Below are 12,179 nucleotides of genomic sequence, written 5' to 3'. Positions count from 1 at the left end.
CGTTCAGGAAAGTGAAATATCTTTATCGTCCAGAAAATGGAAACTTATCTTATGCTTGCAGGAAAGGGGAACTTATTTTAACCGTCCAGGAAAGGGAAATCTATGTTTAGCATTCAGCAAAAGGGAAACTTAACTTCAGCGTCCAGGATAGAAAATCTATGTATTGGAGTCATTATCAAGCGCTCCGGAGGAGAATAGCTTTTGCTAACACTTCTAGCAGTTCGTTCATTCTCCCTGTCTTTTTTATATACAGCCCATAATTTTGTTTTAAATGTTAGATGTTTCTGCATTTATGACAAGGAGTAAAAATATCCTTAAGTCTTGCACCACGTTAAACACTTTGAAAGTCTTACGCCTTGCTACTTGTATTACTCGTAACATTTCTTTGTACTTCTAATTTAATGCTAATTTAAACGAAATTAACATATTCAAGCCCGTGGAAGAAATGAATCGCATGTTCTGTTTCGAACATTAGAACTCACGAATTGTTTAAAAAGAATAGACAGGAAGATTAAGAATGAGACAGCGGCAAAGACAGGCAACAAATCAAACCACCCTGTAATAATTCTTGTTTCACAATCACAATCGACAGTAGAGATCTGAGATCTTGATGACTTACTCATACTAATTTGAATTAGAAATTAAAAGGTGACGATAATTGTGTTCACTCTTCTTGGCCACGCCTCACAATAGAACCATTCATCATCCACCATGAATTAGGATGTCGACAAAACTTTCCAACCTGTTTATTTATTCTCATTTCGTTGGAAATATGAAGAAAGGCTTACTGATATGAATAGAGAACAACACTTACTTTGCATTCTATTCTCTTTTCATCTGATGGAATGTTTCTTGGCTATTGTACATGTTTTGGATGTTTGTTGTTGTAATGTTTTCAAATGTAGGCCTATATCATCACGTCTTGATTGATTGTGTCACTTGAAGGAATGTGCATGTTTGTATATATTTATGCCTGTTGATGTACTGCATCTGCATGAATTTTTTTTTCATTATCGAGTAATAGCTTATGAAATGCCCACTGTAATATAATTCCAACCCTAAAGCTTACAATAAATTGTACGTACACACTGTTTTTAAATTGCGTTCTGTGACAAAACATTTCTTCAAATATTTGGTACATATTTTATGATGTGAAGATCCTTAGCGATAATGTAAAAGATTGTCTGAAAATATCTTATTTAATATGTAGCTTAATTATTGTTAGGTGTAATATACAATAGTAACTTGTATGATTGAAGCTATGACTGTCGACAGTATAAATGAATTGTATTACTTTGAATTGAATTGAAATAATATTCCAAGTGACGATAAAAGAAATCGTCATCGTTCCTGCAATAGCTCCATTGTGACATATTTATCGATTTTCAGATTTTTGGTACATCTTACAGCAGTAAAATTTTTGAAAATATTCAACATTTTTTTCCTCCATTACTGTATCCTGTACAATAATGAAAATTGGTATGTGTAAAACACCATCCTTCTGTTATACGAAAAAAAATTACGATTAAAAAAAAAATATATATATAATTTTTTTTTTTTTTTTTCAAAATTCAAAGTTCACTGCTCAGTGATGAAGTATTTTCCTCATAACTCATAAACTTGTTAACTTTTTCAAGTTCTCTCTCTTTTATTTTATTGCTGAAACTCATGTTTACAATATCATGCTCTTTCAACTACATTCGTTAATAAACAATATTTTTTTTGTGTTAGGTATTTGACAATTTTTAAATGAATTTATTTTTTATCAGACAATCTATCAAAGGTAGAGAAGTGATTTTGCATCATATTGTAGATATGACATGCATAAATACACACAAAAAAGTTCATCACAGAATGTTGGATACTTTTTGACTTATGAGGGAAACGCTTCATCACTGCGCAGTGAACTTTGAATTTTGAAAAAAAAAAAAAATATATATATATATATATATATAAATAATTTTTTTAATCGTAAAAATATGTTTATTATATAGCAGAAGGACAGTGTTTCACACATACTAAGTTTCATTATTGTACAAGATACAGTAATGGAGGAAACAAAATATTGAATATTTCCAAAATTTTACTCCTTTAAGCTGTACCTAACCCCTTAAATAACTTAAATAGTGATACAGCAAATAATAAAATCTCCTATATGTAATTATATTTCCTTGTTTCAAAAATGTAAGAATTCACAGTCTCCTATGTACGGCTGCCATAGGATGAATAAATGTGGTTTTTATTCCTACTGAAAAATTGTATATTTTGCACATAGGAGTTATTGCAGGAACAACGACGATATATTTATGAAAACATTTAAGCTGAACCTTTAGCGTATCACATAGTATCATAGCGTTCAGTGTGCACAATTTTTACTGTACAGATATAATTTAAACTTGTAAGTGAACGACGATGTTTGTGGATACCACGAATTTTGGAAAAATAAATCAAACCTGCATCGAATGGAATCGGTTATCACAAATCTCAAAGTGATTAAGTCGTTGTAAATCGAGGAACAAATTTCCACTTCTAAATATAAAAATACAATTTTTGTTTTAAGGTCAAATTGAATTCTAATATCACTTTGAAGGATAATTTTGTGTCCATATTTTCCATCAATTTTCGCAAAATTAGAAGACTCGGGGAATTACAAAATATAACTTCAATAATTATAGACTTTTACACAAAAAATAGCATAATCTTTTGCTACAGTTATATTAGCACAAAATGATATATAATATAAAGAATACATTTTAATTAAATAAATTTTCATGTACCACATATTTTCCGTTAACATGTACGTCCGATTTGTATAGTTTTAATTTTTCATATTAGCCTTTATTCAACTCCGTAACCATCATTTAAAGATCTGTCATTTAGTCAATAGTTTATGTTCGTTAAAAGTATAAGTTGTAACAAAATGTAATAATAGTAACTTCTAGAAAAAAAATACACCTTACTAATATAACTTATTATATTAATTACAATTTTACGCCATGAAAACTTCCAAAAATTTGGCAAATGGGAAACCCCTATTTGTAAGGTGTAAAGGTAAGATCTAGAGCAGTGGCTGCCAAACAGCACGTAATTGTGACGTAATAGAAATGCAACCCGCACACCATAATCGCAGGGAGAGGGGTGGAGTGGGTATCTCCTCAGGTAGTGCAGTGAATAACAGTGCAGAGACGAACTGTGACCAAAAAACAAAAGCAATATAATATTCTTCTACTTATTAACTATACACACCTTTTTCCATGTCAATTTTTTATCCTCCTATTCATTATTTTTGTACTATTAATAAAATAAAATGAATTTATTTTCTAATTTACCATGAAAAGAACGTGTACTTCACATCAGCAGATATTTGAAATTAGAAAAACGTACCAGGCTGGTCATGAAGTTATAAATTATACTATATACTTTAAAAAACCGTCCAAGTATTTTACACCGATTAAGACTTAAAAGCCGGTACTTTTTATTGTTCGTTTATTAATGAAATATTCAAGTTACAGGTAAGGGCGTGGTAGTCTTCATAACAAGAAGAATAATGACAACGTACATTGTTCTTTTATACTTCATTTAAAATTTTACTTCAAATTTAAGTATCTCATATTTTTGCCATCTGCACAAAATAAATACTTTTTCTTCCATGCTCCTTATAATTAAGTTTTTACTTATTATTTGTTTTCGAAAAGACATCGACACACATTATCCTACACATTTGTAACATTACATGTGTACGTCCGCTGCTGATAAATGACTTTACTTATATCGAAGTGAAGGCTGTAAACAGAGGGTGGGGGTATGATGCCATGGTTACGCTTGAGTGGAGGCAGGGGCATGTGTCCCGACACAGCTTTTGGCGATCACTGATCTGGAGTATAATAGGAGCATTGGCAATCCAACATTTTCTAATCCCATTCTGCCCTCAAAACTAGAGTTTTTATTCAGTTCTTGTACCGGGACATCACTTTATTTTTACTTGCATTTTTATTGTACCTGTATTTCTGAAAGTACTTGACTCTCACCCTTGCTAACGTCAGCCACACAAACTTACGGCCGCTGTTGCTAGCAGTGAAGTAAAGAGTACAGAGTACAGTGTGTTTCAGAAATATGTTGTATGTTCTATAGAAGAAACAGCTTATATTATTGAAGTTTATTTTCACACAGGTATGGTGTGTAGCATAACTGAATTTATCTGTGTGGACTGAACACAAGTGAAGATTAGAGTTACCGAAATTACGGTACCCTATAATATGGTACGGTACTTAACAGCATTATTTAAACAAGAGTTTTGTTTTACTGTTTGTAGGTATGAAGGACGATGATGAAAACTGGAATTACAATATAACCGAATGTGAACAACATTTTTTTTCACCCTTTTTTGATTATATTATTACGGAATATTTTCGTAGAAATGTCATTAATCTGGTAGATAAATTTAGAGCAACAGGGTGTACAGAAAGGAAGAAAAGTATAAGATGGGCAACAAAGGTGACAGAAGATGCTGTAGAAGATGCTAGAGAAAGGATGCAGCGAAGTCCTAATAAGTCGGTCAAGAAGTTAGCTGTAGAAATTGGGGTTTCTTACGGAAGTGCTCACAATATTCTCAGGAATATATTAGGTTAGTAATATGCTGAATAAAATAGACATTACGTAATGAATATAACCGCCTGAAGAGTTGAGTTTGTGAAAAAAAAATTGTTACTACTCTACTGTATTTTGATAAAATACCTTAAAAGTAATAATCAAACTGAAAATCGTAATACTGTATTTCTCTGCAACATAAATGGATACACTACTTTTCTCTCATCCTATAATTAGTAAAATGATTTCTTTACATACTGCACTAGTAACACCAAACTCCTGTAATGGAAAGGAGGTAACAGTGTTTCCGAGTATAGCCAGGTTAATGTTAAAAATGTTTGTAAAAATAAAGTGATGTCCCTGTACCATATGATGATCATGACATTCTGTTGATTTCTACACTGATAGTGCAGGGTTTGACGAGACGTGGAGGACAGATACAATGGTGGTGGAGAGAGTGGAAGTATGTTAAGAAAACTTACGGAATAATTTTGTATGAACTAGAAAGTACATTTTCTCTGAAACTTAAGTATTACAAGATATTTTTTTATAAATAGAATTGTATTTGTTGTATATATCTGGCTCTTTGATTATCCAGTGACGCTTTCGAAAAATTTCAACGCCTTGAACTCATTAGTTATATAATTACCATTTACTTTTATTAAGTCATTTTATTGTTGCGTTTCCATGTCTCATTTCGCTATGTTCATTTCAATATAGCCTATGATACTTTCAGAAAACTCTGATAATAAAATCAAAATATATCCTATCGTCGCTTTCAATCTGCAGGATTATTTCACATTCATTCTGTAGGCCTATAGGTTTTTTTCTATAGCTTGATCAATTACATTTTCAAAACGGATGATCGTATGTAGGACATAGTCTTTTGAAGATTTTATTGATACCAATGATATCCACTGTTCTGTGTTGATCACTTACTGACACACAATGCAGGCTTACTTCTTCGTACAGTTCTCACTTCCTTTCACATAGTGAAGATTCTAATGATGCAGGCACTCTTCATGTACTTCAAAGAAGTTCGCCCTTGTGCAAAAACCCAAAATAAGTTCAAAACATAATTTATGGAAGACGCAAATCTACTCGTATTTCTACATGGACTGTTTCCGTTATCAACAAGAAATTAAATCGTTCAGTTACCAGTAGGAAGTAACACCTCACACCATCTCCCGAATCGAATGTACATATTTCTATCGTATTCTTTTCTATTGACTGCTAAATATTAGTTAATTTTTCCTTTATAGTATTTACTTATATACAGATTTTAGAAGAAAGTTTTGATCTGATCTCTTAAGATTTCCTTGACATCAATTTCTTGAGTATATTTTATTTTAAATATACGCATTAATAAATAATATAGAACTATATCACATGCGTGCTTGGTGGGTGCATAGTAATTAGTCAGTAATTAATTTCATAAATGTTTTGTCACAGATTACAATTCAGGTTCATATAGGCCTATCTTTCATTAAAAATTTGATTATAACCACACTCAGCAAAGAATGTCTATAAGATAGTTATTTTATTTAAGATTTAATATTACGATTTTGAGTAGTGTATATTTAAGATATGTATTTTCTAATATTCGTGAATCAACCCACCTAAATGTGGAATGATATATATGTATGTTGCATAAATGTGTATTGCCTTCAATAGCATACATTTAATTCTTCGATTCCAGTTTTTAGATATAATTATTATATATTGACGTATTTCTCATATTTACATATAATATTGTCTGGCTTTGAAAAAATTTTCTGATCACGTTATTACGTTAAAAGAAATAATGAAGTATTTATGAAATTATCGGTGTAGTCTGTAGAAATTATCTTCGTGTACATTTTTTATTCAAAATATTTTAAAAGTAAAAGAGCGTAAATTTTCACTTCATTATTTTCTTTCTTTTCATCTTCTTCTTCTTCTTGCTCTTCTTCTTTCCCCTCTTCTTCTTCTTTTTACAAATTTTAACAGTAATTACCTGATCAGGAAAAAATTTTTTATATGTCTTGCATTTAAGATTTTTATCACAGCTTTGAGTTTTGGATATGTGGATTTTTCATTAATTAGTCAATTTTGATCATCATGTGTAGATTATTTCTAATAATTATATTATCAATGAATCATGGTAATATCCAATTTATCAACAGCATTCAATTGCATGACAATATAAAAACAACTAAGCCAGGAGGTAATGGGGTATGATGGCCAGTTCCTTTTCCCCTCCAATGCATACATTACCGACTAGCTACATATTACACTAATCAGACGCCTTGCGCCGTGACGTCGTGGTGTAAGGCATCCTGCCTAGGACTTGCGTTACGGAATGCGCGCTGGTTCGAGTCCTCATGAGGAAAGAAATTTTCTCATGAAATTTCTGCCACTCACCCAGCATCGTGATGCACTTGGCAAGCTACGATAGGTTAACGAAAATCCGGTTTCGCAAACCACCTATAACGGCTGGGGGGATCATCGTGCTATCCACACGATACTGGTTGGATGATCGTCCACCTCTGCTTCGGCATGTCGACGTGAGGTCGGTCTTGGCTCTTCAAGCGCCATGGAGTTTTACACTAATCAGACTTCAGATGCATACAAACAATTATTCTTCCTCTGATACATACTGTCAAGTGAGATGTACTTTCTGATAATAGATGTACGTATCAGCCAGAACCTCAATCAGAGGTACTAAGTACAGTATCTCACGAAATTTATTAGTAACTTTTAGACTGGCTACAAGTTAATATTATTCATTAGTAAATTTGAGATTAGCTAAAGGTTAATAATTTTACATGAAGTATTATTGTAGTTGAAAACGTTTCAGACTGCAATAATTTCTGCAACTTTTTATCCCTTCAGTCAGTGGTTGAAAAATTACATTAAAAGGCTATCAAATTATCCTAATGTAAGTATTACTATCTTCTTCTTTTACAAAACTACATTTCTGGAAAGTCTAGTGATACGTTTCACATTAGAGTTGCTTTCAAGATTGCCAATCAAATATTCGCCTCATCGTTGACCAAATATTTGCTCAACGAAGTTGATGATTTTCAATTACATTAATTGGATATTCCGTGATTCATTAATTAACTTTATGGAGAATGGCTAACGTGAATGTTTTTCTCCTTTTGACTTTTACTAATACATTTTTTTTCTAATTTTATAATATTTAATATTAAGAACAATATCGTAACATTGCCGGCATTGCAGCAACTTCACATTTCAATGAAAGGTGAATGAAGTTTTTAATTAAGTTCGTGTCACAACCAAGGTGGAATATTTCCTGAATGCGTGTAATTTAGTTGTCAGCAACATTCTAAGGATTTTAGTCGATATCACTGACATTAAATTCTTTTAGCTTAGAATGACGTTAAAGTAAACACGTCCTATAGCTATACAAGTTACTATTATGTTCACTTATTAAGCTTCGTCAATCCTATATACATGCGTGTTTGGTAAGTAACGCACTTAAGAAAGAACTTAATGGTATTACTTGTTTCAAGATTTATGTTTTTAAAAAGTATTTTCTCAATTACACTCTAATTTATGAAGAAAATGTCTCTGTTTCGGATATATTTTCCTCTTTCGTTATATTACTCCAATCAATTGTTAACAATAGCTGATGCTTTAAATTAGAAATCGACTTGAGGTTGCCAGTAGAATCTTAACTTAGTTAATTCTGTAATTTGAATTTAAATATAATAGTGGCACTGTTAAAAGCACATTGAAACCCTTTCGTTTGTGGAACTTCATTTTAAATATGGTATATTAAATTTGGTCCACATTTTAGTAAAGTTCTTTTTTCATATTACTATGATGTACCGAAGTACATACGGAATTTCAGTACAGTAATTCTGAGTTTCCGTATGGTGGAGAATCGGTAATACGAAGAAAAATTATCTCCGGCACCGGGAGTCGAACCCGGGTTTGCAGCTTTATGTACTGGCGCTTTATTCACTAAACCACACCGGTTTCAAATTCCGATGCCGGATATAATACCTCTCTGTACTTCGGTACATCATAGTAATATGATAAAATGTAAGTAATCACTTTGTGATTCAATATGGCGCCACGTTCCGTCGGACCCCGGCCACTTACTCGTAATGAGTGCACCTCTGTACATGTGGTTGGACATTGTGTCTATTGTCACACATAATGTGACACGGTACACGAGGGGAGGCCAAAAAAGGGGAACACAGTAGATATAACTTAAAATTGAGAGGGATTCAATCTGTCATCGGAACTTGAATCCGGTGTATCTTAGTGAATCAATCGCCAGCACATAAAACAGGAAACCCGGGTTCGAGCCGGAGAGAATTTTTCTCCGTCCAACCGATTCTCCATCGTTCTTATTTCAGCTTTTACTCTTCTTAAAAATCTTTCTTTTCTTATGAAATTCTGACAGTTGCAGGACATTTTTCTCGGAAAAAAAATCAATCTATAAAGCTACAGAAATCCATCCAACCATGTACAACAACTTTGTTTCCTTACATTCATCCAATAATGTAACACGAATTTTCTTGCTGAATTGAATGTTATAGTGATGGTTCTTTTTATGAGAACTAACTTTGAACAGGGAATTGTTTTCTTTTGAGAACTCGTCTATCTGTTTTAGTGAAGTTTCCTTCACCTACGCTATAAATTTATTCTTCTTTCATTTCAAATTTCGATTTCATAGTTTCAACTACTAATATCTTGAAATCGTCATAGTGATATTGTTTTACACACAGTACCCGTCTTCTGTTGGTCAATGACTTGAATTCATTCATTTGTAGTGATTCCTATATCCTTTTGTTCACCGTAACGAAAAATGAAATCCAGCCTCTGAAAATTTTTAGTTTCTACATATCGGTACATCATCATGATCAGAACTCCAAGCTACAACTGAAACTTTCTCTTAAGTGTTCTTTTCTTAAGCATTTCATCTCCTGTATTTCATTTTATGCTCTTTCGTTATTGAAAAATATGCATTTTCACTTCCGGTATATGTACTTACCACATTCCATGTCCCTCATGTTTTAATTTACGCTTTTGTTTCTTATCTTATGGTATAATTGTCTCAGAACCACATGTATGTTCTCTTGTTAGTCTTCGGTCAGGTATATGGGGTTTTCATAATGGACCTGATACTCTTATCTAGCTTTAATTTGCCTTAAGACAAAAGTAGATTCATCATTATAAAAGTTTTTATTTTAGTTTTAATCAGCATTAGAATATTTAGACCTCGTAACCCCTTATTTTTTCTCCTATTATAATAAATTTCACTATTTCCTATAGCAGAATAAATTTCTCTGAGAAATCAGTACCATGCATTATCGCGTACATAAATGAGTGAATGTTTCCCTTTTATCTGATTTAATTTTCGAAAAATAAATGCTGGGTTATAAAGTGAGCCAATTAATATATTATACGAAATTAGTTTTTTTTTACTAATTATACTTATTCAGGATCATTACATTGGTTGTGACATATGCTTATAAATTCTATTACATTTAACCTGCTAGGCAGAAGTGACATCACATTTTTCAAAACCATTTTCTTACTAACAAATCATATTAATATCGAAGGAAAAATATTCCTAAGTAACGTCCAGAGACTTCAAACCTACCAAGAATGCTAACTGATTAGCTCGGAAGCTTTAGCACTGAGGTCACCATTTGTCTAAGGGGCAAGAAAACGCGTGTTTTTCACGTAATAGCCGTTTGTAAATAACATCGGAATTTCACGATATTGTTAAACTGAGTATGTATAATGAACATCTATATAATATACAGCAAGTCTATGGAGGTAAAAGACGTTCCTGCCCGCTCTAAAAATGGCTGTTGCCGACCTCGTTTCCCGATGCGAAGTTAGCGACCTCGTTGGTTCGAATTCTGTGGTTTATGCACCCAAAAGAGGCACACAGCATCGAAATTTTGTAATAACGTCACACTGAAAATCTATAGTGTGTTCCAGAAAGCTGTTACTAAATAATTTTCAGATGTGATAGAAGGCAAGTAATGAAATTTTTTTTTTATAATTGTGTCCGAAAATGTTGACATATCGAGATGTAACGATATGAAAGAAGTGAAGGTTTCAAAGAATTTAAACGTGATTCTGGTCACTATCTCGAAAACGTTGATCTTCCATTGGAAATGTTGTATTACAGGGAATAGAACACTGAGGATATTGGATATTGATTGATCTACATAGATTTACCGTGCCTTGCTTCATATGGCATAAGCATGTCTGCTAATTCAATACGGTAATAAATAGAAGAATTTTTAATTACTTCAGATTTATAAACAGATTTAACAGAACTTATTTTGTGACATACAAGAAAAACAAATCAACTTCATTCGTTTCTATGAAGAACAGGAATAGCTGAAAGACAATTTTAAACAACCACATACGATGACAAGACCTATGAAGAGTTTTGAATTTTACCGTATTATCTCAATACGGAAATATTTCCGGACACATTTACAAAATTTATATTTCCACTTTATTAAAGATACGCCTCTGAAATTTTACCATCTGTTGAACAGATCTTTCTGAATAAAAACTGTTTTATAATAAATATTTCATAGCGTGTTTTGGGAAAGCCATTGATTTAATTCCCAATATCCTCAATCCGTTTAAGAGAGCAGTGAGTTGTGATAATAAATTATTTAAATAATTTTGGTTTTATCATTCATATGTGCAGAGATTTGATCCGAAGAAATGTAAAACTGTAAAATTCTTTGCAACATGAAAAGTTACATTTGTTCAGATCAAATTTCTGCACAATTAAAGGACAAAACTATTTTTTTTTCAATAATTTATTACCACAATACACAGCTCCCTTAAATTGACTGAGCATATTGGGAATTACAGTAAATTAATGGCTTTCCCAAAACACGCTATGAAATAGAATAACTCTTCTCGGGTTCTCAGCCAGGTGAGTTGGAGATTTGCTTCCAAGCTTTCGACGGCTAGCTCTGCTATCTTCTTCATTCACCTGGCTGAGAACCCGAGAAGAGTTATTCTACATCAAACGCCGGGAAAGCCTCACGTCATACAACGCAATGAAATGTTTCATATAAAGCAATTTTTACCTCGGAAAGAAGCAAAATCGAGCGAAATTGTATGAAACGCGTTTGTTTGAAATATCTCCAAGAATAAGCCCATGAAATTTATAAAATTATTTATTTTTTACATTCAATTTAAATGTGAAAAATACCTCAGTTTACATATAAAATATTATGTTAATTTTTAATTAAATATTTTTTATAGTTTAACAATTTTACAAAATATTACAATAAGTCTTCGCCGGCTATATAGTGCCCCATAAAATGTATACGCATGAAAAAATCCATCACTCTATCTTCAACAGTTTCTGAGATTATGGCACCTATATTCTATATGTTGAAAATTTTTTTTGCACGTCATAATTTAAAATCTAGTAATCATAAACAAGCACCCACAAAGGATTCTTTACCAATTATTTTTATTTAATAATTCGTATTTAATAGATGGTAAAAGTTTCAAGGGCCTCTCTTATATAAAAGTGAAAATATTAAATTTAAAAAATGACATATTTTTAGCCACAGATTGCA

At 32.1% G+C, this 12,179-nt stretch overlaps 1 protein-coding gene across 3 annotated transcripts in view; it reads left to right on the top strand.

The window, feature by feature from the left end:
- The window catches only part of SLO2 (slowpoke 2), a 1,063,914-nt gene that overhangs the window by 370,055 nt on the left and 681,680 nt on the right, over window positions 1–12,179 (top strand). The window lies entirely within an intron of this gene.

This window comes from Periplaneta americana, chromosome 16, assembly GCF_040183065.1.
Source record: "Periplaneta americana isolate PAMFEO1 chromosome 16, P.americana_PAMFEO1_priV1, whole genome shotgun sequence".
Lineage (NCBI taxonomy): Eukaryota > Metazoa > Arthropoda > Insecta > Blattodea > Blattidae > Periplaneta > Periplaneta americana.
Note: the sequence above shows the minus strand (reverse complement) of the source record. Positions and strands in the feature narration are given on the sequence as shown.